Source organism: Castor canadensis, chromosome 5, assembly GCF_047511655.1.
Source record: "Castor canadensis chromosome 5, mCasCan1.hap1v2, whole genome shotgun sequence".
NCBI lineage: Eukaryota > Metazoa > Chordata > Mammalia > Rodentia > Castoridae > Castor > Castor canadensis.
This window is the reverse complement of record NC_133390.1, coordinates 107424782-107452398: the sequence shown is the minus strand read 5'-3', so window position 1 is coordinate 107452398 and position 27617 is coordinate 107424782.

Sequence of the window (27617 nt, the reverse complement as noted above, 5' to 3'; positions counted from 1 at the left end):
GTTTCATTAATTGCTAAAAAAAATAGTCAATCAGATCTTTAAACTCAATTTGTTGAAATTTTGTTCTTTGATACAGCTCATCATTCTCCATTCAGACACTTCCCACTCCAGTGCTATAAGGTAGCATTACTAAATCACTCACCAACTATGCTATACCTTGCATAAAAGCCTGTATTGATGGTCTGTGACCTTTTGCATTCAACTGAATTTCTTTCCTTGGCATTAAAAACCTTTCTTCTCTTACCTAAATAACTTTCTGGGCATATCTATAAAGCCACTGACACAAACCTACATTCTTGACAATTCAGTTTTATACCATTTCCTCATGCTTGAGGAAATGGTATGAGAAAATTTTATGTTGTGAGATGATGGCAATCATCTCAAATATGAGGGATGAATCTGGTGCATACTGGAACTTATTTGTTAGTACAGTCAATAGTCCTTTGGAGATGACCACTATGGAAGTCAATTGCAGTTCCTCCACGGGGTCCTATGGCAGGAGGAATGCGGAATGCTGGACTCAGGTGTGGAGGACTGTGTCTGATGCTGAAGTGTGGGGATAGGAAATGTGAAAGGATGAGCAAGGGGTTGAAAGTGGTGAGTAAGGCTAGGAAATCTGGTTCTGAAGGCACATTTTATCTGTTGAAACTTCCTGGAAAGGTCAGATCACCGTGGCTGGGTGCATAAAATAGCAGGCTTGCAGACTGGTATGTGATGAGAAAGAAACACTGACTAGGGTTCAAGCCAATGCCAAGGAGAGGGTTCAGGTGGGCGGAACCCGTTGAAAAGGAGCATACAAGTCTCCAGGTTGAGAGCTGGGGTCATGAAATAGGTTGGTGACCAGCTTCCTGAGATTGGGGATGAGTGTGCTGCTATGATATGAAAACAAATTCATGTATTAAAGTTTAATCCTCATTGTGGTGCTCTGAGGAGGCGGGGCTTATTGGGAAGAGATTAAGTCTAGAGGGTTCTGCCTGCATGAATGGATTAATGTCTTATTAAAAGGTGGAGGGAAGTAGCTTAGTTAGGTCCCTTTTGCTTCTCTCTTTTGCCATGCGAGGACACAATGTTCATTCCCTTTTGCCCTTCTGTCCTGTCCACCGTGTGAGGACATCCATATAGTGGCATATAGGAAGAATGGTCCTTCAGCAGCTAATGTAATTGCTGGTGCCCTGATCTTGGATTTCCACTCTTCCAGAACAGTGAGAAAATAAATTTCTGTTCTTTGTACATTACCCAGGTAATTTCTTATCCAGGCTTTTTATGAAGTATTCAGTACTTTGTTACAGCAGCACGAATGGACTGCTTCACTAGAGCAAAGATAGGCTTGGCAGGGATTGTTTCAGGCTGTCTTTATTTAGGTGCAAAAAGTAGGTTGAAATATCCAAGGTCTGAGAACATTTGGTCATGTTTTCACGCATATATGCATGCTTGGACGAAACCTGAGAGAAGAAGGTTGCAGATGTGATGGCTTCCTGTAGCCTGTATGAAAGAGCCCTGCTAACTCCAGAGGAAAAGGGGCTGCTGACTCTAGAGCCACAAATGGGCTCTACGACAGTTTCAATTTCAAATCTGCTGTTGATTTTTCCTGAAATATTATTCATATTTGCAATTCCTGGTGCCAAGAACACAGCTGCTTTCTATTATAACACCACTGTCATGAAGTTTTCTTTGAATACAGATAGAAACTTTTCCCTTTACCTTTTTCTCTCTCCCCCAACTTTTCTCCTTGCTTCTTTTTTATTTATTTATAAATAAACAAAATATGTGCATACATTGTTTGGGCCATTTCTCCCCCCTGCTCCCGCCCTCTTCCTTGCTTCTTAAGAGCTTTCTTTTGTACTTTGCCAGAGGCTCAGCACTGAGAACCAAGTCAAATGTGGAGCTTCCTGAAGAGCAGAGGGACCCACAAGCTTAAAAATTCTTGTGTTTCTGGCTATGGGTTTTCAGTGCAATAGTAAGAGCTTTTAAAATTATAAGACTTCAAATTTGTCTGGAGACGATTTCACTTATGGTGGAAGGAATGTCAGGCACTATCAAATGGTTGTCACTAAGAATAGCATATTTCCAAGTTCAAAATTTCTTTTCAAAGCAGTACATTTGATACAGCAAGTTTTGAATGTGCAAATATTGTCTCAGCAGATGGATGAGCCCAGGTGGAGCATGCTATGTTATTTTAGGCCAGTATGACTTTGACTAAGGGTTATGTATTTTTTATTTCCCATCTGATGAACATTCTACAATGAGATGGTTTCCCGCTCTTGTTTCCAGAACATATAACAACTGTGCAAAATGCTGAATAAGATTTTAATCACCCAAGGTCTTCTTCTGAAAGGGCCTTTATGACTTAGGCTCTAAACTTTGTCTCACTCCTTCAAATTCTTTAGTGGTTCCTACAGATAACTTATGTTCGGTCACTAGGGGATTCATTGGGCATCTCCAGGTTGTTTTATCTATTTGATTTTCAGTATTGGCTGTTTTGGGACTGGTGAAAAATTGCCCTCATGAAAGTTAAGAACCTTGTGAATGATGGAATTTCAAAATGCTTCAGAGTTAGTTCTGAAGAAAAACAAAGAAGGAGAAAATGTACACTGAATCTTAAACTGTGAAGTAGTGTGCTTGATAAAATCATAAGCCATATCACAGTGGACAGAGTTGGGTGTTCTTAAGTATGATGAACAAAGCAGGAATCATATGTTTGAATCATTTATATCAATCGGTATTATCAAGCTGGGAGCCAGTGACTCACACCTGTAATCCTAGATATTTGGGAGGCTGAAATTAGGAGGATTGCGGTTTGAGGCCAGTCCAGGCTAATAGTTCTGAGAGACCACCATCTCCAAAATAACCAGAGCAAAATGGATTGGAGGTGTGGCTCAGCAGTAGAACATCTGCTTTGCAAGTGCAAAGCCCTGAGTTCAAGCTCCAGTTCCACCAAAAAAAAAAAAAAAGAATTATTAACTAGTGTGACTTAACCATATCTAGTTTTTGCCTTTCAGGTGAAAAGACAGCAGATTATTACTACAACATAATTTTCACAAAAGACCAAAAAAAAATTATCTTGAAAAAAGTTAATTTCATTATGAATGACTTTCAAATTTTGAAGTAGGATCTTGCTGTGTAGCTCAGGCTGACCTCAACTTGTTATCCTCCTGCCTCAGCCTTCTAAGGGTTGGATTACAGGCATGTGTCACCATGCCCAGCTCATCATGAGGCATTGTTAAGTGTACTCATCTGTGTGTATCTGTGATTGGCACGGAATTTACATATAGGCTACTGGTTTCTTGAGACCCACAGGAAACTTGCTCATCATTGAAAGAGCTTTCCCACTTGGGTCCCATTAGCTTTGAGCAGTGTCACCAAGTGGCCCTTAATCCCTGCCCAGCAAAAGCTACAGTTTAGTAAGGGCCTCAATTTACCTGAAACCTTGATTTCCTTATACATTGGGGTCTTAGGTATCGATACTGTAGGTGATTAGTTATTTCCTACTTTATTCTTCTGAAACATGTCTTGAAAATCTTGGATTCACACAGGTGATGCAGCAAGTACATTAAAAAAGTGCATTTGAATTAAAGGTGTTTTTAATCAAATCTTAAAATCCTCTGTGTGTAGACATACACACATACACTGTCCATGGTAAGCAGTGATATTAGCCCAAGGTCGAACTTCAGCCCTTGCATTCATTCCTTAATCTGATGTTTAGCTATGGTTGTCATGGGAAGATTTCACAGAGCCAGAAATTCCTGGCAGTAATTCTTAAAATCAATTCCAGGAATATTATTTTTGGAGTGAACTAGGGTTCTGGAAATTTTGGAGGTTAAAGAGAGGATTCAGTGTTTTGGAATGATGTCTCACCTATAAGACAGCCTCATGTTGCCCTCTTATGGAACTTTAAGATATTTGCAAAATTCTTTACTGAATTAGGCTTTCAGAAACTGAGACAAAGAAAACAAGATTAATCACCTCAGCCTTTCTCATGATAACTGTATCTTGCTGCTTTCATTATGCTACTGAAATTTAGCTATATTGAATAAAATGTGATTATGCCCCCCGCAGAAAGCATTTCAATCCTATTTCTTACTACACATCACAGCTCCTTTTACCCATATCCTCAAGTCTGACTATTTTGCATACTTAAAAAGACTCTATCTTACAAAGTGGGATGGTGAGCTTTCTTTTTTTAAACTTGTCTTTACGAACAACAATGATGTTAATTTTTTTTTCATTTTTCTTTTATTATTCATATGTGCATACAAGGCTTGGTTCATTTCTCCCCCCTGCCCCACCCCCTCCCTTACCACCCACTCCGCCCCCTCCCTCTCCCCCCCCCAATACCCAGCAGAAACTATTTTGCCCTTATTTCTAATTTTGTTGTAGAGAGAGTATAAGCAATAATAGGAAGGAACAAGGGTTTGTGCTGGTTGAGATAAGGATAGCTATACAGGGAGTTGACTCCCATTGATTTCCTGTGCGTGGGTGTTACCTTCTAGGTTAATTCTTTTTGATCTAACCTTTTCTCTAGTACCTGTTCCCCTTTTCCTATTGGCCTCAGTTGCTTTAAGGTATCTGCTTTAGTTTCTCTGTGTTAAGGGCAACAAATGCTAGCTAGTTTTTTAGGTGTCTTACCTATCCTCACCCCTGCCTTGTGTGCTCTCGCTTTTATCATGTGGTCATAGTCCAATCCCCTTGTTGTGTTTGCCCTTGATCTAATGTCCACATATGAGGGAGAACATACAATTTTTGGTCTTTTGGGCCAGGCTAACCTCACTCAGAATGATGTTCTCCAATTCCATCCATTTACCAGCGAATGATAACATTTCGTTCTTCTTCATGGCTGCATAAAATTCCATTGTGTATAGATACCACATTTTCTTAATCCATTCGTCAGTGGTGGGGCATCTTGGCTGTTTCCATAACTTGGCTATTGTGAATAGTGCCGCAATAAACATGGATGTGCAGGTGCCTCTGGAGTAACAGTCTTTTGGGTATATCCCCAAGAGTGGTATTGCTGGATCAAATGGTAGATCAATGTTTAGCTTTTTAAGTAGCCTCCAAATTTTTTTCCAGAGTGGTTGTACTAGTCTACATTCCCACCAACAGTGTAAGAGGGTTCCTTTTTCCCCGCATCCTCGCCAACACCTGTTGTTGGTGGTGTTGCTGATGATGGCTATTCTAACAGGGGTGAGGTGGAATCTTAGCGTGGTTTTAATTTGCCTTTCCTTTATTGCTAGAGATGGTGAGCATTTTTTCATGTGTTTTCTGGCCATTTGAATTTCTTCTTTTGAGAAAGTTCTGTTTAGTTCACGTGCCCATTTCTTTATTGGTTCATTAGTTTTGGGAGGATTTAGTTTTTTAAGTTCCCTGTATATTCTGGTTATCAGTCCTTTGTCTGATGTATAGTTGGCAAATATTTTCTCCCACTCTGTGGGTGTTCTCTTCAGTTTAGAGACCATTTCTTTTGATGAACAGAAGCTTTTTAGTTTTATGAGGTCCCATTTATCTATGCTATCTCTTAGTTGCTGTGCTGCTGGGGTTTCATTGAGAAAGTTCTTACCTATACCTACTAGCTCCAGAGTATTTCCTACTCTTTCTTGTATCAGCTTAAGAGTTTGGGGTCTGATATTAAGATCCTTGATCCATTTTGAGTTAATCTTGGTATAGGGTGATATACATGGATCTAGTTTCAGTTTTTTGCAGACTGCTAACCAGTTTTCCCAGCAGTTTTTGTTGAAGAGGCTGCTATTTCTCCATCGTATATTTTTAGCTCCTTTGTCAAAGATAAGTTGCTTATAGTTGTGTGGCTTCATATCTGGATCCTCTATTCTGTTCCACCGGTCTTCATGTCTGTTTTTGTGCCAGTACCATGCTGTTTTTATTGTTATTGCTTTGTAATATAATTTGAAGTCAGGTATTGTGATACCTCCTGCATTGTTCTTTTGACTGAGTATTGCCTTGGCTATTCGTGGCCTCTTGTGTTTCCATATAAATTTAACAGTAGATTTTTCAATCTCTTTAATGAATGTCATTGGAATTTTGATGGGAATTGCATTAAACATGTAGATTACCTTTGGGAGTATCGACATTTTTACTATGTTGATTCTACCAATCCATGAGCATGGGAGACTCTCCACTTTCTATAGTCTTCCTCACTCTCTTTCTTCAGAAGTGTATAGTTTTCCTTGTAGAGGTCTTTCACATCTTTTGTTAGGTTTACACCTAGGTATTTGATTTTTTTTGAGGCTATTGTAAATGGAATTGTTTCCATACATTCTTTTTCAGTTTGCTCATTGTTAGTGTATAGAAATGCTAATGATTTTTCTATGTTGATTTTATATCCTGCTACCTTGCTATAGCTATTGATGATGTCTAGAAGCTTCTGAGTAGAGTGTTTTTGGGTCTTTAAGGTATAGGATCATGTCGTCTGCAAATAGGGATATTTTGACAGTTTCTTTACCTATTTGTATTCCTTCTTCTTGCCTAATTGCTCTGGCTAGGAATTCCAGTACTATGTTGAATAGGAGTGGAGATAGTGGGCATCCTTGTCTGGTTCCTGATTTTAGAGGGAATGGTTTCAGTTTTTCTCCGTTAAGTATAATGCTGGCTATAGGTTTGTCATATATAGCTTTTATAATGTTGAGGAACTTTCCTTCTATTCCTAGTTTTCTTAGAGCTTTTATCATGAAATGATGTTGGATCTTATCAAAGGCTTTTTCTGCATCTATTGAGATGATCAAGTGGTTTTTGTCTTTGCTTCTGTTAATGTGGTTTATTACGTTTATTGATTTTCTTATGTTGAACCACCCCTGCATCCCTGGGATGAAGCCTACTTGGTCGTGGTGAATAATCTTTTTGATGTGTTGCTGAATTCGGTTTGCCATTATTTTGTTGAGGATTTTTGCATCAATGTTCATTAAGGAGATTGGCCTATAGTTCTCCTTTTTGGAGGTGTCTTTGCCTGGTTTTGGGATAAGTGTAATACTGGCTTCATAAAATGTGTTTGGCAGTTTTTCTTCCCTTTCTATTTCGTGGAACAGTTTAGGGAGGGTTGGTTGATGTTAATATTCTTAAACCAATCCTTTTGCTTTCGTATGTCAAATTTCCCTAGGATATGAACATAAGAGTGGAATTGCTGGATACAATGACACTCACTGTGGTCTTAATATTTTACTAAACTTGGAAGATAAGGCAAAGACTTATTTTTAATTTTCATGTTTGTGAGATGCTTGGGAATTTGGTTAAGTATTTTTAAAGTGGGTATGAATTTCTGCTCTGCTATGTGATGCTTCATAACCTCAGGCAAGACTTAATTTCTTTAGGGCTCAGCAAGATGCTTCCTAAAATGCGGAGAGCAGTGTCATTCGTGAGGCTTCTGAAACAATTATTCTCCTAGTGAGAATGCATGCAAAAGTAAAAGGAGTAGTGGTGGTTGTGGTGGTTGTGGTGGAAACAACCCTGTATCTTCACTCATTAACCTTTATGTGAGGTCGTTGTACTAGGTAGTTCTGAGGTCCTCTCCAGTTCTGGTCCTATGGATGCAAGACAGATAGAGGTAGGAACAGGAGCCATGAGCTCCCTCTTGGGAAGGCCTTTCTCTCTCTGGAGTACCTGGGAGGAACAGGAACTTCAGAAATAATTTATTGTCAAGGACTGCTGACTCTGGCCAGTTTCTGAGTTCTCATGGGAGTTATATGCAGCCAGTAACCAGAACCTCTGCAGAGGTGTGAAACCATTCTGCCCTTGGGAACAGCTATGAAGACTACATGACCTAGACATACTCACATTCTGAGAAAGTTTCTACAGGGAAATAGAGCTGATGGAATGCAGTGAAAATGGCTCTAGAGAGTTGAGAAGTATACCTTAATGTCTAAGAATGACCTGGACAAAGGCACAAGAAGAGAAATTCTGCCAATTATCTTGAGGTTTAACTCCATCCTTGTGAAAGGTGAACAAAGCTGGCCATTAATTACAGTGGTGAAAACAGAGTTTATTCAGTCACTACTGCATACAAGAGCTGAGCTCCCTTCCAATTTCTGCAGAGAAAACTGGGTGTTTTGTTTATTTTATTTTTATTTTTCCAACAAGATTTTATTGTTTATGTCTAAAAGTTAAAACTTGTGATATATTTACATTCATTCTCTTTTTAGTTCTGTTGATGTATGACAAAATAAAAAATTATAATAAAACAAATAAAAATCACACACATTTAATGCATATATCTTTATGAGTCTGAACATATGTTTATAACCATGATATATACCATCACCACATTCAACACATTCATCCTTTCAAAAGGACAGAGTAGGAGAGAGAGAGAGAGAGAGAGAGAGATGAGCTCGAATGAAAAATTGCCTAGGGTTGGTCAGTGTAAATGTAATCAGACCAGCATGTGCTAGCAATTATCAAAGTTAGGATTCTACCCTGACGATAACATTTCAAAGAATGGCTTTCAGGTCTTTGAGAAAGATCCTCCTTAGCTGTAGGAGAGCCATATACATCTCAAAGGGACAAAAGAAGGTGGAGTGGTATGAAGGATAAGAAAGATTAATAGAGGGGGTTACCCTAATCAAAGTACGTTGAATGCATACGTGGATATATCACAATGAAATCCCTTTGTACTATTAATATATACTAATAAATAAATAAAACAACCAGAATGTGAGTAATTTGGGAGTTGAATAGGTAGGAAAAATAGACAACATTTCATCCTTTTTATAATGGGCATTAGAAAATTTTATTTGAAAAAAACATTACTTACTAAAAATGCAAGTTTGAGATCTACCCATCAATTTTAAGTCCAAAGAAGTGGAGTCAAATGACAGCCTTCCTCTAGTGCTGATTTGGATGATTAAGTGAACGTGGACAGGCACTGTTGCTCATGGCAGGGCCTCGTCAGAAGGACACACTGCCAGTCCTCAATCTCCAGTCCTTGATACTCAGAAGAGCAAGTCAAAACTAGTGTCCAAGTGGGGAGCCTGGACTGGAGTCCTAGCGCAGACCATTTGGCTTTGAGGATAAAGCCACTATTCAGATGTCAGCCCTACACTCTGCCCTTTAGAGAGCAGGAATTTGTTGCCTAAACAAGTTGTAGTCTTACTTTTTTTATAGTAAGCCTTTTTCACAGTAAGAAGAAATTAACATTCACCCTCTGGGCCATGCTAAGTTCTATAATTTTTAAATCCTCTAAAGCATTTGCTATTTGCTTTCTTAAGTATAAAAAAGGAATGAATCTCTGGGGTCCATGATATTATTATTTATATATTTAATATATTTATATTAAATATATTTATAATTATAAATATTTAATGTATTTATATATTGAAACCAGACTTTTTCTGTGTCTGATTTAACATGGATGAAAATTGTAAAAATTTCTGCATAATTTAACTTGTACCCACAGCCTAAGAATAGGCAAAGAGTTTTATTGCTTGTGGATGCTAAGACTATTCTGAGATCCTGCCAGCTCTGCAGCAAATGGAGGGGGTGGTTCTTGGATGACAGGCTCTTCTGGAGTGAGGCCAGGCTGCAGTTGGCTCAGCTGTATTGTTTCCATCTGAGGTGTTGGCATGAGGGCTTCCACCACTGTTTTCCCTACTGCTATTTCTAAAGGAAGGCCAAGGTTGGATAAGGGAGAAAGCTGTCACAGAGCTGCTGTTAGAAGCTGTGAGACAGAGGGCTACTTTTGCAAAGATACATCCATTTTATTCAGTAGCCTTTTCCCTAAAATATCCCCCACATGCCTTCTATTTCAATGGTTCTCAATGGGGTGATTTTGTCTCCCAGAAGGAATGGAGCAGTTATCAGGAGACATTTTTTATTATCCCATCATTGTAGGGGAAAGGATGCAACAGGCATCCAGTGGGTAGAGGACAGGTATCCTACATAACTCATAGGACTGTGCCTCACAGCAAAAAATTATCTGTTCCAAAAAGTCAACAGGGACAAGGTTGAGAAGCCACATTTTATATTGAAGACAAGAAAACTATTTCCTTGCTTAGTGTGCCAACTAGCACATCCCCATGTGGTCCTCAAAGAGTGGTCCCGATACCAGCACTACATGAGAGTTTGTGAAAAATACAGGTTCCACTTGAGCTACATTGGGTCAGAATCTGCACTTGAACAAGGTCTCCAGGTGATTGAGCATGTGGTCTCATTTTGTGAGATCCACAGACGTGAGGCAGTGTGACATGTGTTTTAGGGTAACTTCAAGTTCACAAAAAGTCGTTCATTCTCTATTTGTTCCTTCATTTTTATTGAGGTTCCTTCCACTTCTTTGCTACCTTTTCTCCCTTCCCTTCTTTCTTCCTTTTTCTTCTTGTCTGCTTAATCAAAGTTGTACTCATTTATCTTCATTCCATATGTGCATTGCTTTTCCTGGATCTTTAATTTAGTGTCCACTCTTGATACAAAAAAAACCAACAACACTTATCTCTTTAATTAAAGGAAATTGTCCTAAAGGGAAAAGTGGGTAGAATCTTGGAAGGAAAGCCATGCGTTCTGAAACCTGGTAACACAATGAAATTCAGCCTTCTTGCACTGAGCCTTCAGTTGTGAGATATTAAAGAGGAAGGCAATAAAGCTCACCCAATGCTAATTTAATCAGGAGCCCCTGTAATCAGTCTCTTTGATATACCTTTTGTCAACACAGTTTCAGGTTTTGAATAGGCAATTTAAAACCCTGGAAACTTACCACATTGACTTATCAGCAAAATTTCTGCTGAACCTAGCTAGAGTAATAGAACTGATTAACACTGTTAATCTGCATGTCATGTCATATCAACGTACTATAAAATTTTGGGGTGCTTTAGAGATTTTTTTAGAAACTTTCTTTTTAAAAGCTTTTTCTTGTGTTAGGTTCACTATCCGTTGGCTTCATGTTTTTTTCCTACAAAAATATGAACTAAAATTTTAAATTATTAAAACAGAGTTCAATTCAACTTGATAAATAGTCACCAAGCATCTATTATCTATAAATGCTGAAATTATGGAAGATTAAAAGATTAAGATACAGTCCTTTCCCTATTTCGCAGCCTGAGGAGTGTGTGTGTGTGTGTGTGTGTGTGTGTGCACGTGTGTGCTTGCAGGTATGTGTGTGATAGACAGGAATATACAGAAGTTCATTCAAGCTAATTGTATTGAAACATAAACCAACAATAGGCTATAGTAGGTTGATAGAGAAATATTCATACCTAGTATTTATTGTAAAAAGATTGATTTTGAAATAAAAAGAAAATGACTGAAATGTTTCCAGTTCCTAAAAAATGATTTTTCTTGGTAACAGTTTATAACCTGGTTAGCAATTACATTAAGTTTCAGAGAAGGTTAACTATCCAGCTTAAGTAAGTCTGAAAATCTGAAAAAATATTTTGCACATTTCTACCTGCCTGCAGCAGAATTTCATCATAACTATATTTTTCGAACACATCTTACTTTATCATAACTCTTTCATCCCCTTTAAAACTACAGTGGTACCAAAGAAAAGATTTATTCTTGTTGATTGTGGATCAAAGTTATACATGGAAGACAATGAAACTGTTATGAAAATATTGAAAATAGCTTGCTAAAACCAAAATGTAATGGGTATTTTGTGAATTTAGTTGAAGAAAATGTATTTTGCTTAAAAATACTTTAAAAAATAGTGCCTATAATTGTCATTATGGAAATTTCTTCACCTGGCATCTATTCGAGTCTTTAATAATAAACTCTAGAAATAATCTCCACTTCTCCCTGAGATCTAATTAATATGCAAAAGGACATATACTATCTGGAAATGACAAATAATGGGAAAGTTAGTCCTTTTACTCATATCCTGTGACCTTGCAAATGAACACTTGTGCCAAAAATTACATCAGTATTTGGATGAATGCCTAAAGAAATTCAAATGAAATTGAGTCATACTAAAGCTTTATTCTATCAGTCAATTTCATTTAAACAGTCATTTTTTTTGAAAGCTAGATAAAACCGGTTTTATGTGATAAAGTTTCAGAGGGTAGGGCTCATCTCTGGAAACTAGAGTGTGAACCCTCACTGCGCAATGCTGAAGATCACTGAAGTTATCCATGGTTGCGTTTTCACCACCCCTTAAAGCAATTCTACTTCATTAATAATGCTGCCTTAAATTTTCCAAACTTACTTTTATTTGCCCTGAATCCCATGAGTCATTTACCTTCTGAATTGAATCCTGTGTTTCCTTCCTCGCACATGGCTTTTTGAAAGCTTTCAGTACCATATTGCTGATTTGCTTCTGGCTTGATATCAAAAGTTGGAGAAACTGGTTAGGTGCTTTTGTTTTTTATTAGGCAATGAAAAAGTCCTCTTTGGGAAGCTGAGAGTGTACTAGTAATTCAGGGACCCAAAAGCTAGTTAAGAAACTCTTGAAAGGAGTTAAAAAATTCTACTCTGAGAAAAACAAATATAAAGAAATCATATTTTGGAAAATCCTAAAGAGACATATTTTTGTTTTGCCATTGGATTGTGTTTTACTTCTAGTCATTTGCCTTCAAGCTGAACCATGAATCCAGAAGCTTCAAAGACGGGAAGGGCAGTTCCCATCTGCAAAGAGGTCATTTGTACCCTACCAGACTAGGTATATCACCAATATTCTGCCAGGTACCTGCTGGCTCAATAGGAAGATAAAGGGAGAAGCCATCCTTGTGGGAGAAGAGGCAACAGAAGCAGAGGATCAGATAGCGAGAACAACGTGTCCACATGGCCATCTTTGGGCCAAACTGCTGAGCATGGAGACATTTTAAGTAGAATGAGGGTACAGGAGAAAAAGAGGGGCTTTTGCCCTACTCCTTTCACGAGAGGAGGAAATTTCATAGGGAGGTTCTTGCATAACAACGTGGCAACCTCAGGATTAAGCAAGTGAGGACTCAGTTCCCCAGAATATCCTACAGAAGTTTTAAGAAGTTTTTATGATGTTATAGAGAAATACTTAGATGGCTAATAGTACTGAAGGGAAAACTTATTGGAGGGGTAAATATATGGGGGGGTGGGAAGGAAAAAGTGATACCGCAAGCAAGGGTAGGGTGTCTCAAGTGGTCTGGACAGAGAATAGAAGTAGAAAATCAACAGGGTTGACAGTGTCCTAATCCAACAGAAAGGTCCAACAGTCTTGTCAGGCCCAGACCAAACATGAGATGGCAGCTGGTGGCCAGGAAGAGGCTGGAAAGCAAGGAATGGGTCCACCTCCATTCACTCACTCAGCTGCTGTCTTGGAGAGGAGTGGGGGAAGTAGAGAAAATGTAAAAAGATTAGCTTTCTCAGAAAGCCCAACTTACCAAAGAGACTATTTATTTAATGGAATTTACCAACTGGATTAAATTTGCATTTTTTCCCTATTAGTGTTGTCCACGAAGAATGTCAAGAATTATAGAAAATAAGTAGAGGAGTTTCTGCACACAACTGAGTGCAGCGTGATAAACTGGCATGGCTGCTCTACAGGTGTGACCACACACCCTCGGGGCCTATGAATGTAATTTATATAACTGAGTTCCTTTTAGAGCTTCAAGAATTTCTAAGTTGTTAAACCATACAGTAAATTTAGAGTGGTGGACTAGACCTTCGTGTTTATTGTCATGCTTCAGATTTTGACATAAGAGGCTTTGCTTGGGCTGGAGGTATGGCTCAAGTAGTAGAACGTCTGCCTAGCAAGCATAAGGTCCTAAGTTCAAACTCCAGTACTGCAACAAAAAGCTCTTTTCTTTAAAAAAAAGAAAAAGAAAAGAAGAAGTTTGCCCTACAGTCTTAGGGAGCGCATCTCTCTATGGTGAGAGGATAGGGTGCTGCTGGGGTCTGGAGCCTTAAGAAGAGCTGAAGGCCCTACTGGTTCCTCCTCACTCCTCTGCAGTGTGCTTGCTGCCCGTCTATCTTCTTTAGGCTTTGGTGTGAGCAAGCTGACTTCCTTATTTCCCTTGTGTTTATTGGGCCATTGTCCCTTGTCAGAGCAAGGGACTAGTGACGCCAGATAAAGACTTCTAAGGTGAACCTTCTAACTGTAACCAGCACTGAGAAGACTCAGACCACTTCTGGAGGACAGACCCATTTCTTTCATAAAACCTGCCTCAGAGTCAAAACAAGAGAGCAATCAAAACAATTTTCGTTTGACCTTTTCAGTTTATCATTCAGTGATGCACTGGAAAAGAATATTCCTGGTTTTCCTGGGAACTATTGTTTTCTCCTCTTTTTTTTTCTTTACCTTTATTGTTGTGATGGGTGGGGTACATTGTGGCATTTATACAGGTAATTACAATGTATCAAATATATCACACATGAATTTACTCCTCAACCATTCTCCTTCATCCCCTCCCCACCCCGCCCTGATTCCTGGAGTAGTTTCAGCAGGTATCATTTTTGCATTTACTTACATATGTACACATTTTATTGCACCATAACCACCCTCCACCTCTCTTTCCACAACACCTCCCTGACTGGTGCCAGCCCTCTTCCCTGGGCAGGACTTGTTCCACCCTCCTGTTCTCCAGTTCTGTAGGAAAAAAAGAGAAAAGATAAAACAAAAAATATGACATTTTAGCTTGAGATAAAAGTACCTACACAGGGAGTTTCCTTGTGATATGTCCATGTATGTATGTATTATAACCCCAACTGGTTTATCTTCTCTAATTTTCTTCTTTCTACTTTAGTTCCTTTCTTGTGGTAGTTTCAGTCAGTTTAAGATTTCTATATTCTGCTGGAGGAGTGATTCAAGTGGTAGAATGCCTGCCTAGCAAGCCCAAAGTCCTGAGTTCAAACCCCAGTACCATAAAAAAAAAAAAGATTTCTATATTCACTCTTGTGTAGTTAGTATATCAAACCTATTCAACTTCTTAGTTTCCTTACCCCTCTTGTGCGTGACCTCCCCTTAGTGTGACCAATGTTTCATCATATTGCTAGAATTGTGTTAGGCCTATATTCCACAAATGAGAGAGAACATGTGGCTTTTCACCATCTGTGCCTGGCTAACTTCACTTAAGCTGATGCTCGCCATTCACCTGCAAATGACAAAATTTCATTCTTTTTGTGGCTGAGGAAAATTCCATTGTGTATAGATACCACATTTTCTTTATCCATTCATTAGTAGTGGGGCATCTTGACTGTTTCCATGGCTTGGCTATTGAAAATAGTGCTGCAATAAGCATGGGTGTGCAGGTGCTTTTGTTGTAAGCTGACTCACAATTCTTTGGGTATTGTGTATAGATAGGAGTGGGATTGCTGGATCATATGGCAGATCTATATTTAGTTTTTTAAGAAGGGTCCATATTGTTTTCCATACTGGTTGTACTAGCTTGCATTCCCACCAGCAGTGGTGTATGAGGGTTCCTTTTTCCCCACATCCTTGCGAACACTTGTCATTTATGTTCTTGATGGTAGCTATTCTATGTTTTCTCCTCTTTTTAAGTGATTTTTTTGCTAATATATCATCTTCGCTGTCAAGTATGAAAACAAAAGTGCAGTGTTCATGCTGGACTAGGTTGGTGGGTGGGCCAGTGTTTGTAGTATGGAGTTTACACTTCCCCAAGCCCTGTACCAGAGGCTCCCGGTATAATTTTAGAAGCTAGTGCTGGGAAGTGACCAGTGGCTTGGGGGGCGTGAGGCATAAGGCCTGACCCTTAGCTGTACCTACTGCAGTTCTTTAGTCTTAGGACTGTGGACATTAGAGCTCCAAAATGGGCATTATGGGATGTCTGTCAAACTGCATTCTTGGTTTCCATCCAATGGTACTTCTCCAGATTTGGCCAAGTGTTGTACTCATATGAGAAGTAATGACCTACGTAAGCAGCTGCTTAAATCTTTATCCATTTTCACATCTGAGAATGAATGAACACAGTGTCCTATTCAGAACAGAGACAGACAGGTGGAGGCCAAAGGTGGTGGAACTCCATGGGCTAAACAAAGCTTCTTGAAGCTCTGTTGCTAATTATTTTTACATAGTATAATTATGTTCTTTAAAGGTCTTCTTGGTAGTGTTTGGTTTCCTCCTTGTGACAAATGTTCTGTGCTTACATAGCACGCTAATAATGGAGGCAAGGAAAAAAAAAAACAACAAAAAGTAAAACCTGCATTATATGGAAATCCAGCATTAAAAAAACTAAGAATGGAAGTAACTGGGTATTTGTGTTGGGAACTTTGTACTATCTTTACAACATTTCTGTGAATCTAAAATTATTCTAAAATAAAATACTTTTTAAAAAAATAACAGAGTACAGACCTTCACTGATGTATTTCAAATTGTATTATATCATTTTTCTTTTTCTTCATTTTTGAGACAGGGTCTTGCTGTATAGACTAGACAGGTGTCAAACTCATCTGTAATCCAGACTGGACTCAAACTCATGATCTTCATACCTCGGCCTCTCTAGAGCTAGGATTGTATGTGTACACTAGGATTCCCAGCTATCTTACAAGAGATTGTTAGTGATCATATGCTACTTAAGCCTCACACCCCTCCTCCCTTCCATCCAAGGTATGGGAGGGAATAGGTGGTTTGTAGAGTCTGAAGTAATAAATACTGCTCATGAACCAATAAAGGTCCAGAAAAGAAAGAAAAGACAGCCTTGTTGAGAAATGTCCCTTTGTAAACTCAAAGAAACAAACCTCATAAATGTTCGCCAGACAGAAGGCTGTGGAAATACAGGTTCTTTCAATAACAAAGCAACTTACTGATGAGGATCAGAGAGTATATAGAAACAGTACAAGCTGAGAACCTGTGGTCTTAAGTTACTTTGAGGAAATAAGAAAAGGGTATGGAAAAATCCCTTGAGGAAACAGTTGGACTGAAAGATCCATTCCTGGTGTAAGTTAATCCTTTCCACAGACTCACCTGTCCTTCAGCTCCAGTAAGAACTGACTTCTTTCATGATTCTAGGCAAGAATGAATGGATGGCATTTTGACGATTTTTTTTTCAAGATGCTGTCAAAGTGAGATGCAGAGCAGTTTATCTCATTGTCCAATAACTTTTCTTTGCTAGCCCTGTGCTTGGCACACAGCATTTATTGAGAAAATAATTGAATTACATTTCATTATAGCATAGTACAGAGTGAGTTTCCTAAAAACATTTAACAGTCATGTGATCTGAGAACTGCCCCTGAGTTTTGCTCCCTTCTGACTTCATTACTTAAGCACCAACGTAATGACGCTATGGTTTGAGGTTTTTTGCCAACAGTTAAAATAGAGTTGCAAATGAAATATAAAATGTCCAGTTAAGTTTAAAGTTCAGGTAAACAACAAAAATTGTTTTAGTACAAGTATGTCCCAAGGATTTAATTTCTTCCAACTCCAATACTCTTTCTTCCTCTTTTGTTAGATTCAGATCAATTCATTTCCTCAACAGATGCATTTGGAGTGGCTTCTCTGTGTGCTTTGATCCAGGTGACTGCAAGAAATGTGAGCAAACTCAGCAACTTTCCCCTTACAGAGTGGACCAGAAAATGAAGCAAGTAAACATACGCTCCACAGAAATTTAGGAATACGAGGGCATACAGAAGCAAAGCAAAGGTTGGAGGATGCAAAGTGAGAACAATTGAGATGATGCCATTTCAGCAGAATCCTGAGTCATGCCAAGGTGTGAGTCATGTGGAAATCTGGGACGAGTGTGTTATTTAATAAAATGAGAAATATTTTAAAGTTGCTGTCAATTTGTAGTAGTATAGTCTGTTTTGGCCTCTTCTTGGCAATTATTTTTGCATTGCTGACTTTCTGTGGCAAATCAGCAGGGAGCACAGGGAATTGGTTAGCACGGCTTCTCAGTCACCACAGGAGGTGCTAGGGGCAAAGCCCTTTCTGTTCTTGTGGGAGGTTTTCCCGTGAATATCCCCATGGGTTGATGGGAGAGTGCCTTCTGAAGCAGGCTTCATTATCCACTGCGTTCTTTCCATGTGCAATGTAGGTGCCAGTATCTGTGGAATGTACTGGTCTCTGGACAATGCAGATCAGTGTGCAGATCTGTAATCAGTGTGTTCAACAGTTTGACTCAGATACAGTGTTGTTCTACAAACAGCTTCTATTGGCACTTTTTCCCCAAAAATACAGAGCAAAGGGCCTTGAAGTAACACTGTTCTCTTATATTTTTCTTTCTTATTTGATATCCAAAACATTATGCTCCTGCTTTATTTTTAATTTTTTTATCAAAGCATATATAATATATTTAATGGCATAAGGAAATGCTCACAATTTATCATTTGGTTAAAAATATTATACATTGGTATGTGCAATGTGGTTCCAATTTCATAAAACAACAAAAAAGGAAAACAAAAAAGGAAAGACATATACTATAGTACTCTAAGAGCTTGTCTAAGCAGTTATCCTCATGCTTTATAAAAGTAGATATAAATGAAAACAGAACTTAGTAATAAAGATAATTTCATATTTGTCAAATTAGCAGCAGTGTTTTAAAATCTTAGTCTCTAATGCTGGTGTGGATGCACTGATACAAGCCTGATGAGAATATTATATTTTTTTCTCTTTTAAAAGTTGACAAATAAAAATTGTGTATAAGCTAAATTAATTTAGTTAGTATTTTCACTACCTTACATGCTTTCATTTATTTTTTGGGGGAGCACTGAAGATGGAACTGAGACCTTATGCTTGTTAGACAAGGGCCGTAACACTGAGTTACGTCCTCAGCCTATCCTACATGCTTATTTATTTATGATGAGAACATTTAAAATTTATTCTTTCAGCAATTTTCATGTACAATATACGTTGTTATTAACTATACTCAATGCTCTTATTTTATTCATCTAAAGGGTTCCCCACCTCCTGCCTCTGGGCCCATACACTTGGCCATGTACTATAGTGGTTAACTTCCACCTTCTGTGCTGGATCCATCCCCTTGGCCTACTCAAGGAAGCTGCCTTGGCCACTCTCCCATTTTTTCAGCAACTTCCAATTGCCCTGCTCTACTGCTAATAGCATAAAATCACGCTGCCATTTCTCCTGTTTTTTGAAAATGCTCCGTTGACCTCCTGTCACCCTCCAGCTATTACTTCATTTCTAGGTCTTCTTCTATTAAAATTCCTTGAGATAACTGTTATAATTGCAGTCTTAATCTCTGTAACCCTCTGATCGGGCTTCTGGTCCCACCCCTCCACAAATTTTGCTCTTGTCAGGGTCACCTATCATGAGCTCCATCTTGTTAATATCATCAGTCCCTGTCCTCAATTTTTGACAATGGGTTACTCTATTCCTTAAAGCAGTTGGCTTCCAGGTACTTCATTTTTTTCCTTCTTCCTACCTTATTTGACATAATTTTAGCCTCCTTTACTGGTATCACACTGCCTGACTTCTAATGATCTAGGGTTAGATTATCAGGTCTATTTTCTACTCTTTCTCATCTTTATTATCTCATTGTTTTCTACATTGATGTCTCACAAATTTATTTTTCAAGCCAAGACCTCTTCCTCAAATGCCTGTCTTCTCTAATAGCTCATCAGCACTGCAGATATCATCTGTTCCCAAACTCTTTCCTCTGATGCTGTCATCCTGGGCCAAATCACTGTAGTTCCTCCTCAGTTAATTGCAGTAGCTTCCTAACTGGCTTTCCTGTTTCTATCTTTGTCCTTCTACAGTCTATTCTGAAAATGGTAGTCAGAGTGATTCTTTTTATGCCTATGCTTAAAAAACCCAATTCACACACAGCAAATTCAAGTTCAAGGTTGCCAAGGTCATTTGTCCTCTGGTCTTCTGTTATTGCCCTGGTCCCTCTCCACAGTTCACTTTTCTCCAGCCATATTGGCTTCCTTGCTATCTCTTACCAGTTAACCCTTGTACTTTGTTAGACTTTTTGTTGCTGTGACAAATACTCGAAATAAATAGTGAAAGATTTATTTTGGCTCATAGTTTCAGAGATTTGAGTTCATTGTAGACTGGATTCATTGCTTTGGGCCTGAGGTGAGATAGAACATTCTGGTCGTGGGAACATATATGCTCATCTCAAGGTGGCAGGAGAAAGAGAAAGATGATGGTGTGGGGGGGGGGGAGAGAGAGAGATCAGGGACTAGGTATAACTTTCAAAGACACACACCTAGGGACCTACTTCCCCGAGCTAAGCCCCACCCACTAAAATTTCCAGCGCCTCTCAAACTAGCATCACCAAATCTTCAGCCCTGAGCCTGTGGGGGAGATTTCATATTCAAGCCACTAGTCCCTTTCCACTTGATCATCATTTCTCAGAATCTGAGCTCCTTAAGCTGTTGCTCACATGTCAGCTCATGGGTGAAAACTTCCAGGTCACTGTATTTAAAATTGTGTCCCTACCGCTCCTAGTGTCTTAATTCCCTTCCAGCTTTAATCTCCTCCTCAGCATCCATCACATTCAAACCTTATGTAGAAATACACAGATTTCTTCATCCTCCCTGACTCAGCCTCCAGTGTCAAACTCCTGTAGGTCAGGAATTTGTCTTCTTCACTACTATAGCCTCAGCATCCAGAAGAATACCCTGAAAATGCAGGTGATCTGTGTATATTTTTATTAAATAGGGAAAAAAAAACCAGGCTTTATCTTGTACCTGGTCAGCCAATGGGACAAAGATATTTGGAAAGAATTAGTCTGATTGCCCTTCAAGAATAGCTTTTCCTCTGTTCGTGCTAATGGCTTATAAAGTTTAAAGTATAAAATATAAATTGTACTGTAAACACCATTCTATAAGTAATGATAATCTAAGTAAATGATATAATAATGAAAACTAATTAAGCCATGATTTTCATTTGAAATAATGATATGATTATAATTATTGAAATTCCATTTGGGCATTTTCCTGTGTTGAAACAAATTAAATAGAAAATTATGTTTTTATATAATAATGTACTACATACAAACTTAAGTATTTAGGTTTACTCTTTGCAAGAATTTTTTAGAAAGATTCTTCCTGGTGAAAAGAAATCCAGCGCTAGGGAAGCCAGAGGATAGTTGAGCTAATATTGCTCTCTAGTGGAAAACCTGAGACAGGACATATTGCAATCATTTACTGTTCTTTAGCCCAGAGAAGTGGGTGTTTCCAATTTATCATCTCATCTTATAGTGTTGTGTTGACATCTTTTACTTAATGTAGAAAGTATGAATTATTAAGTAAAATCTTGAATAAGCAGTGTACAAAAAGCATATGCCCAATGAAACTCTGAAAACAGTGTTTAAATTTCATTAGCAATAAAACATACAAATTAAGAAAAAAATGATATATTTTTACATCCATCAAATCTGTACAAAGTTGAAAACAAAGTAAAGGTGTGAACAAAAAGATATTTCTATTGTTGTAGGGCCATAAAATGCTATTGTGTTCTCAATGTGGGTTTCTTTTGGAGAAGGATTCCTAAATGGTATGATGGTGTTTGAGTGGTATTTGCCCTTTTTTTCTGAGGAAAGGTACAAATCTCACCAGATTTTCAAAGAGATCATGATTGTAAATGTTAAGAACAAATGTTTAAATTATTTTGGAGAATAATTTGGCAAAATGTGCAAAATAATTTGGATATGTATTTGGCATTCATATCCAAATTTGTTTTGAATGTTTAACAAATTTAAGTTACCTAAGTGTTCAACAGTAGATTTGAAATAAATCAAATTCCCGCCCTATGATGGACTTATTAGAGCTATTAGCAGTTATGCTGAAGAAATAATGATGTAGAAATCCTGAGCATATATGACAAAGTAGAAGCATCTCTGCCTTTAGTATACACGGTGTGATCCTGAGTTTATTAAAACATAAACATATCATGTGCACAAAAAAAGATTTGTGAATGTATGTGCTGAAATGCTAGTGCCAGTTATGGGTAACTAAATGTAGAGTCCTTGTCTTTATTTTCCAAACCATCTCCATTGTCCATATATTAATTTTCAAATAAAAATGTAATAAATATCATAGAAAAGGGAATTATTCATTTTTCTCTGTGTTAAAAGATTTGATACAGGAAATTCTATAATTTCTATTTAATCAATTGAGCTGAATAGATACAAATTTGTGAAAGCACTTGAAAAGATTAGAATAATAATCATACAATAATCTATAGTTGCTTCATATACAGAAAGACTTTCTTAGCATTTAAAAGCAGCTTTAAAAAATCTGTAACTTTGCAAGTAAATATAGAAATGTGTATTATTTAGTACTGTTAAAAGACACTAGACCTTTGCACTGTCTTAAGTTATTATTGGAATAATAATTCAGATAAAATAAAATAGAATAAAATAAAATGAAATAATTTAAAAATATAGCATTAACAAAGACATAGAAGATTCAAATAAACTGCTGCAAGATTTTTCAGTTAGAGTCAGTCATGGAAATTTGGATTTCTAGACAAATTTTCATCTTTTGTTTTTTGGGGGAAATTTTAGAAAAAAAGTTTACACTTCCTAGCCTGGGAGCTAGGAAGGGAGACACTAGAGAAGCAACAGTGCCTGTACCTTATCATTTTCTAAACTGCAAGTGACAAACAGCTTCTCTAGCACCATGCAGTGGTTTCTTAGAAAGCCCAGTTGGTTAAGTCTGTCTTTGTTTCCTCTCGTATGGTGTGGCAGGCACAGGCCTGCCTTGCAGTTAATCAGCAGAAGTGAAGTGATAAGGTGGCCTGGGAAAGGGCACACTGCAGCCCTGTGAGAAGACTGCATTCCTTATGTGGATAAATTCCTACCAAAGAGGAATCTGGACTCTGGGAAACAATGAATACAACTCTTAGGGCAAATGAAACCACTGTCTATCTGGCAGAATCAGTACAAGGATAAGAGAAAAAAGCCAGGTGTAAGGTCATCCACAGCTGCTATCCTTTGTGTGAATTCTTATATATCCATGGTTTTAAATGAAGAGACTAAGGAGTGGTAATCCAGACAGGAGAAGCAGGTGACTGTGAGACAGGGAGAGGTTGGCAACACTAATTTTTCACTGCAAACCTTTTGTGAATTTTGCCTTACCCATTAAAAAACAAAACAAAACAAAACAAAACACCAGAATCATGTGTAGATCAGTTCATTGAAAAACAGAAAAAGAAAACCACAATTATTGAAGTCCCTACTCAAATTTTGTTGTAATAGAATCTACTCAGTGCTCAGCTCCCCTATTTTGAACAAGAAAGTATTCACATATTCTGTTTTCAAAAATGTCCTTTCAGTGTTTCTGAAATCTAATGTTATCAATGGAAGTAATTTTTAGCTGAACTATTAGTTGCAAGAGATGAAAGTAAACAATACATTTCAGACATCAGTTGTGGTGTTCCCACTTTTAAAACATCAAATAGAATCCTGAAATAGTGTAGCTGTTCCATAGGAAGGTCAGGTCCTCTTTCCTAAGTACACAATGTCATATATTCATGTTCTAGCCCAAGCTGTGTGCAAAAATCTGACAACCAGAGTTATAATTAGGTTTTCTTTGGAGTTTATGGTCCAGAAAGGTTGTAGAAACAATGAGTGTTATAACCTTCTGTTATGAATTGAATTGTGTCCTACAAAACTCATGTGTTAAAGTCCTAACTCCCTATTGCAAAATGTAATTTTACTTGGAAATGAGGCTGTTGGAGATGTCATAGTGGAGTCGGGTGAACTCCCAGTCACTTTGTCTAGTGTTCTTATTTAAAAAATGGGGAGGGGACAATTTGGATACTGACATGCTCACAGGGAGAGGCTATGTGGGGATGAAGGCAGAAATTGGGGTGATATATCTATAAGCCAAGAAACACCAGCACTTGTCAGCAAACCACCAGAAAGCAAGGGATGGGCACAAAACAGGGTCTCCCTTGCCATCCTCAGAAAGAACCAACCCTGCTGCATTTGATCTTGCACTTTTGGCCTTTGAGATGTGAGACAGTTAAGTTTCTGTTGTTTAAGCCACCAACTTTGTGATACAGAACTTTGGTACAGCACCACTACCAAACTACAGAAGTCCGCCCTAATCTATAGGGCCCATATGCCAAAGACCCCATCAGATGACTGAATTTTACTGTAATCTACTTAGACTGTGCTTTTTCTTTTATAAACATACCTATGACAAAGTTCAATTTATAAATTATCCACAGAAAGAGATTAAAAATAATTACTACTAATAAAATAGAGCAATTATAATAATATACTGTTAAAACTTACTTAAAGTATATGAATTGTTTATTTCTGGAGATTTCATGTAATATTTTGGATTACTGTTGATTTTAGGTAACTGAAACCATGGAAAGTGAGACTACAGATAAGGGGAGACTTCTGTATTACACAGTCCAATCCAAATGGAATCAACCAGCAAAATAATCTTAGAGAAGAGAAGCAGACCACTATAGGGTATCTGAATAATTGCCTCCTTTAAAAAAATTATAATTTTAATGGTTTAAGGAGAGTCTATGTGCAAATAGTAAAAGTGAGAGAATCCATTGCCCAAGTCATCAAGAACTTAACAGCAAGTAACAGTTGCTTAATAATTGATTGACTACTATGCCAGTCTCTTTTCTGCTGCTAATAACAATGTCACATACTGAGAAGTGTTAAAATAGTTTTGTTTGGGCCCACGGTTCTTGTCTAAGGTTGAGGGGCTTTGCTGGCAGAGTTCCAAGGCAGTGCAGGATATCACATGGCCAGAGAAAGGATACACACATGTGCATGCATGTGTGCAAATGTGCACATTTATATGTGAGTGTGTGTCTTCTGGTCTCTCTCCCTCTTTTCTATAAAGCCAGAAGGATTCAATTATGGGAGTTCTACCTTGATGCCCTTATCTAATCCTAACCACACCTCCTAAACACATGGACTAAGTTTCTGCCTTCTTAAATACCTCACAATGGGAATTAAATTTCAGTACATGAACCACCAGGGGGACACACTCAAACCATAACCAAACCATTGCAAGCACCAATTGCATGTGCCAGCACTGGTGATTGGTGCTTTGCTTAGATTATCGTTAATTCTCACATGCATGGGTTAATAACATTCTCTCCATCTTACAGGTGGAAAAAACCCAAAAAACAAAAAACTGAGCCTCAGAAGTTTAAGTCACATTCCATGGCAGGCATAGGTAGTCAAGATTTGGACCCAAGTTTGACATTGTCATTGTCAAACTTTAAGAATTGCTAGACCATACATTTGTCAAATGTAATTTCAAAACATAAATGATGGTGCAGTCTTTAGAACCTTAAAAAAGGAGCTTCTTGATTGTTGTGTGTGTACAGAGTAGATGGTGGTGGTCTAAACTCATAATAGAAGGTAAAAGTATTCGTGATAAAACTGATGTTTTCTATGAGACTCTAAAGAACATGGTAGAAGTTCTTTAATTTATTTTTCATCATTTTAAGGGTAGAGCTAAAAGGTCTACTGTAGGATGGCTTCAGTACATGTGGTGATTTTGTAACCTGAAGACCAAGTGGATTTTTCTGGGCAATAAATAATATTTTCTTTTCTGTTCACTTATACAGAATCTTTGGGTTACTTGGAATTTCTACTAAAATTTTTATAATGATCAAATTTAAACTCTCAAGTTTCCAATAAAATTCTTGTATGTTAAAATTTACAATTTTATCCATGTATGACATTTGACCATAAGAAAATGATTACATGTGCTGTGTTTTAAGGCAGGCTTCAAATGCAAAACATTTTTCTTTTAAAGCCTAAATGAAATCTCATTTGCTTTCTCCTCTCTCAACCATTCTAATTTAATTTTATAATTCATTGGCTCTTTCCTTAATAAGTGGGAAGTTAATAAAGGAAAAAAAAGATACATAGATTCTTCATTTAAAATTTTGTCTCTTTACACAAATTAAAATGTAGCAAATCTGTTTTACGTTAACACCCCAAACAGTGGTGTGCTGTATTTACTCACAATCTTCTCTCACATATTTTAAGAGATTTGTATTTTTGCTCTAAAAACATGACTTTTGTGCTTTATTTTCTTTATTTTTGTTAACAACAGCATATGTGAATAAATATAGGAAGCCATTAAAAACCTTCTCTTCAAGAATGGAGAGTTTCTTTAAATCATTTTCACAATAGTATTTATTGCCTTGTTTTTTCAGGTGTGTGATTTCTAATTTATGAATACAAGTTCTCTGATGAGCTGTCTGGTTTCTGTCTTCAGCACAGTCCAACTAGTTACTGGTCTTGCAGTGCAACGAGATGTTTTAAACAAACCTCCTCTGTTCATCCAGCCTCCCTCAAAAGAGCTCTGAAACCTATCTAGGCACAGATGGCTGGGTTTGACCCGTGTTTCCAGCCTGCTGTAACATCCATTGCTGTCGCCATTTTCCACAGTGAGATAAATGGATTGGATAATATTAATCTTCAAGTGCAGAATTCATACATTATTGCTCCCAGAGAACCAATCATTTAATAACAATTTACCACCATCAACTAAGTGTCATTTTAGAGAAACATTAAGTAAAACAGAAGAAATCTGTTTTCTAATGATTCAGCTGGTTGCATTATATTGGGTTGTGCATTTTCCCATTCTGTGCCTAAAACAGAAGACACCAGGAGAAAACCAGCACCAAGCTCCTGTTCTATTACTGAATTAATTGTATGTTTCAATAAAAATGAGACAAATCAACTCCATGGATTATTTTTTAATTTTCTATTTCTGATAAAAGAAATCTATGTCCAGCAACCATAAATATTGTCTTAGTTCAGGCTGCTATAATGAAATACTACAGACAGGGTGGCTTAAAACAAAACATTTATTTATTTCACTCAGTTCTGTATATTGGGAAGTCCAAGTGGTGAGGGCCCACTTCCTGGTGTGCAGATGGCTGCCTTTTGCTGTGTCCTCACAAGGGTGGGGGTCACAAATATCCTGGTGAGATATAGAGGGGCAGGAGGCAGTGCAACCTCTTGTGCTACTGTAGTAAAAGAGTAAGCACCAAAATTAAACACGAAAAAATTCTTTTGGTTAATTGATGGTCAAATTCAAACTTAATACATTTATATAGTTAATTGTTTTTTAAATTTTAGCAGCAAATTTTAAAAAGTTACTATAGTCTCAGGGTTTTCAAGAAACTCACCTCTTAAAACAAAATTGTCAGAGAGATTATGAAGTTGTTTATCTGGTTGCAATGCCTTTCAAAATAAGTCAATTACCAGAAGAAATCTAATTTGTATCCAGAAAATATTTATTGCCTTTTCTGCTTGGCTATTTGCCAATGATTTAAAGAAGATGGGCACTGAATGGTCATACAACTTTTGTGAGTCAATATTAGGGTCTTCCTCCCCCAGTGATCTCTTGACTTAGTTGTCTGGGTAGGTAGCAACTCACCCAGTAAGGGAAGAACTTTCACAGGTGAAGAAAACCTTTCTTTGGTTGCAGGTACCAGTTTCCTAATACGTTCACTAGTATATTCCCAAATATTTCTTCAAGAATGTTTGTATGGCAAATAGTGTTGAAAAACAATGATAGTGTCTCTCTGGGGCAGAGGGTAGATTTCTTTGTTGTTCAAAATAATAAAAAGATTATTTTTATTAGCTGCTAATTAAGCCACATCCATTCTACTTTTATAGTTATAGCTACCATTCAGATTCTCACCAACTCATTGCTTGGGCAATTAAAATAGTGCCCTACCAGGATCCCTGGGCCCACTCTAACACGAAACACTGAAACTTAGTTAGTGTTTTAAGTACACCCCTCCCATGGCTTTTATGTTTTCCACCCTGGAGTTAAATGTAGGGCCTTGT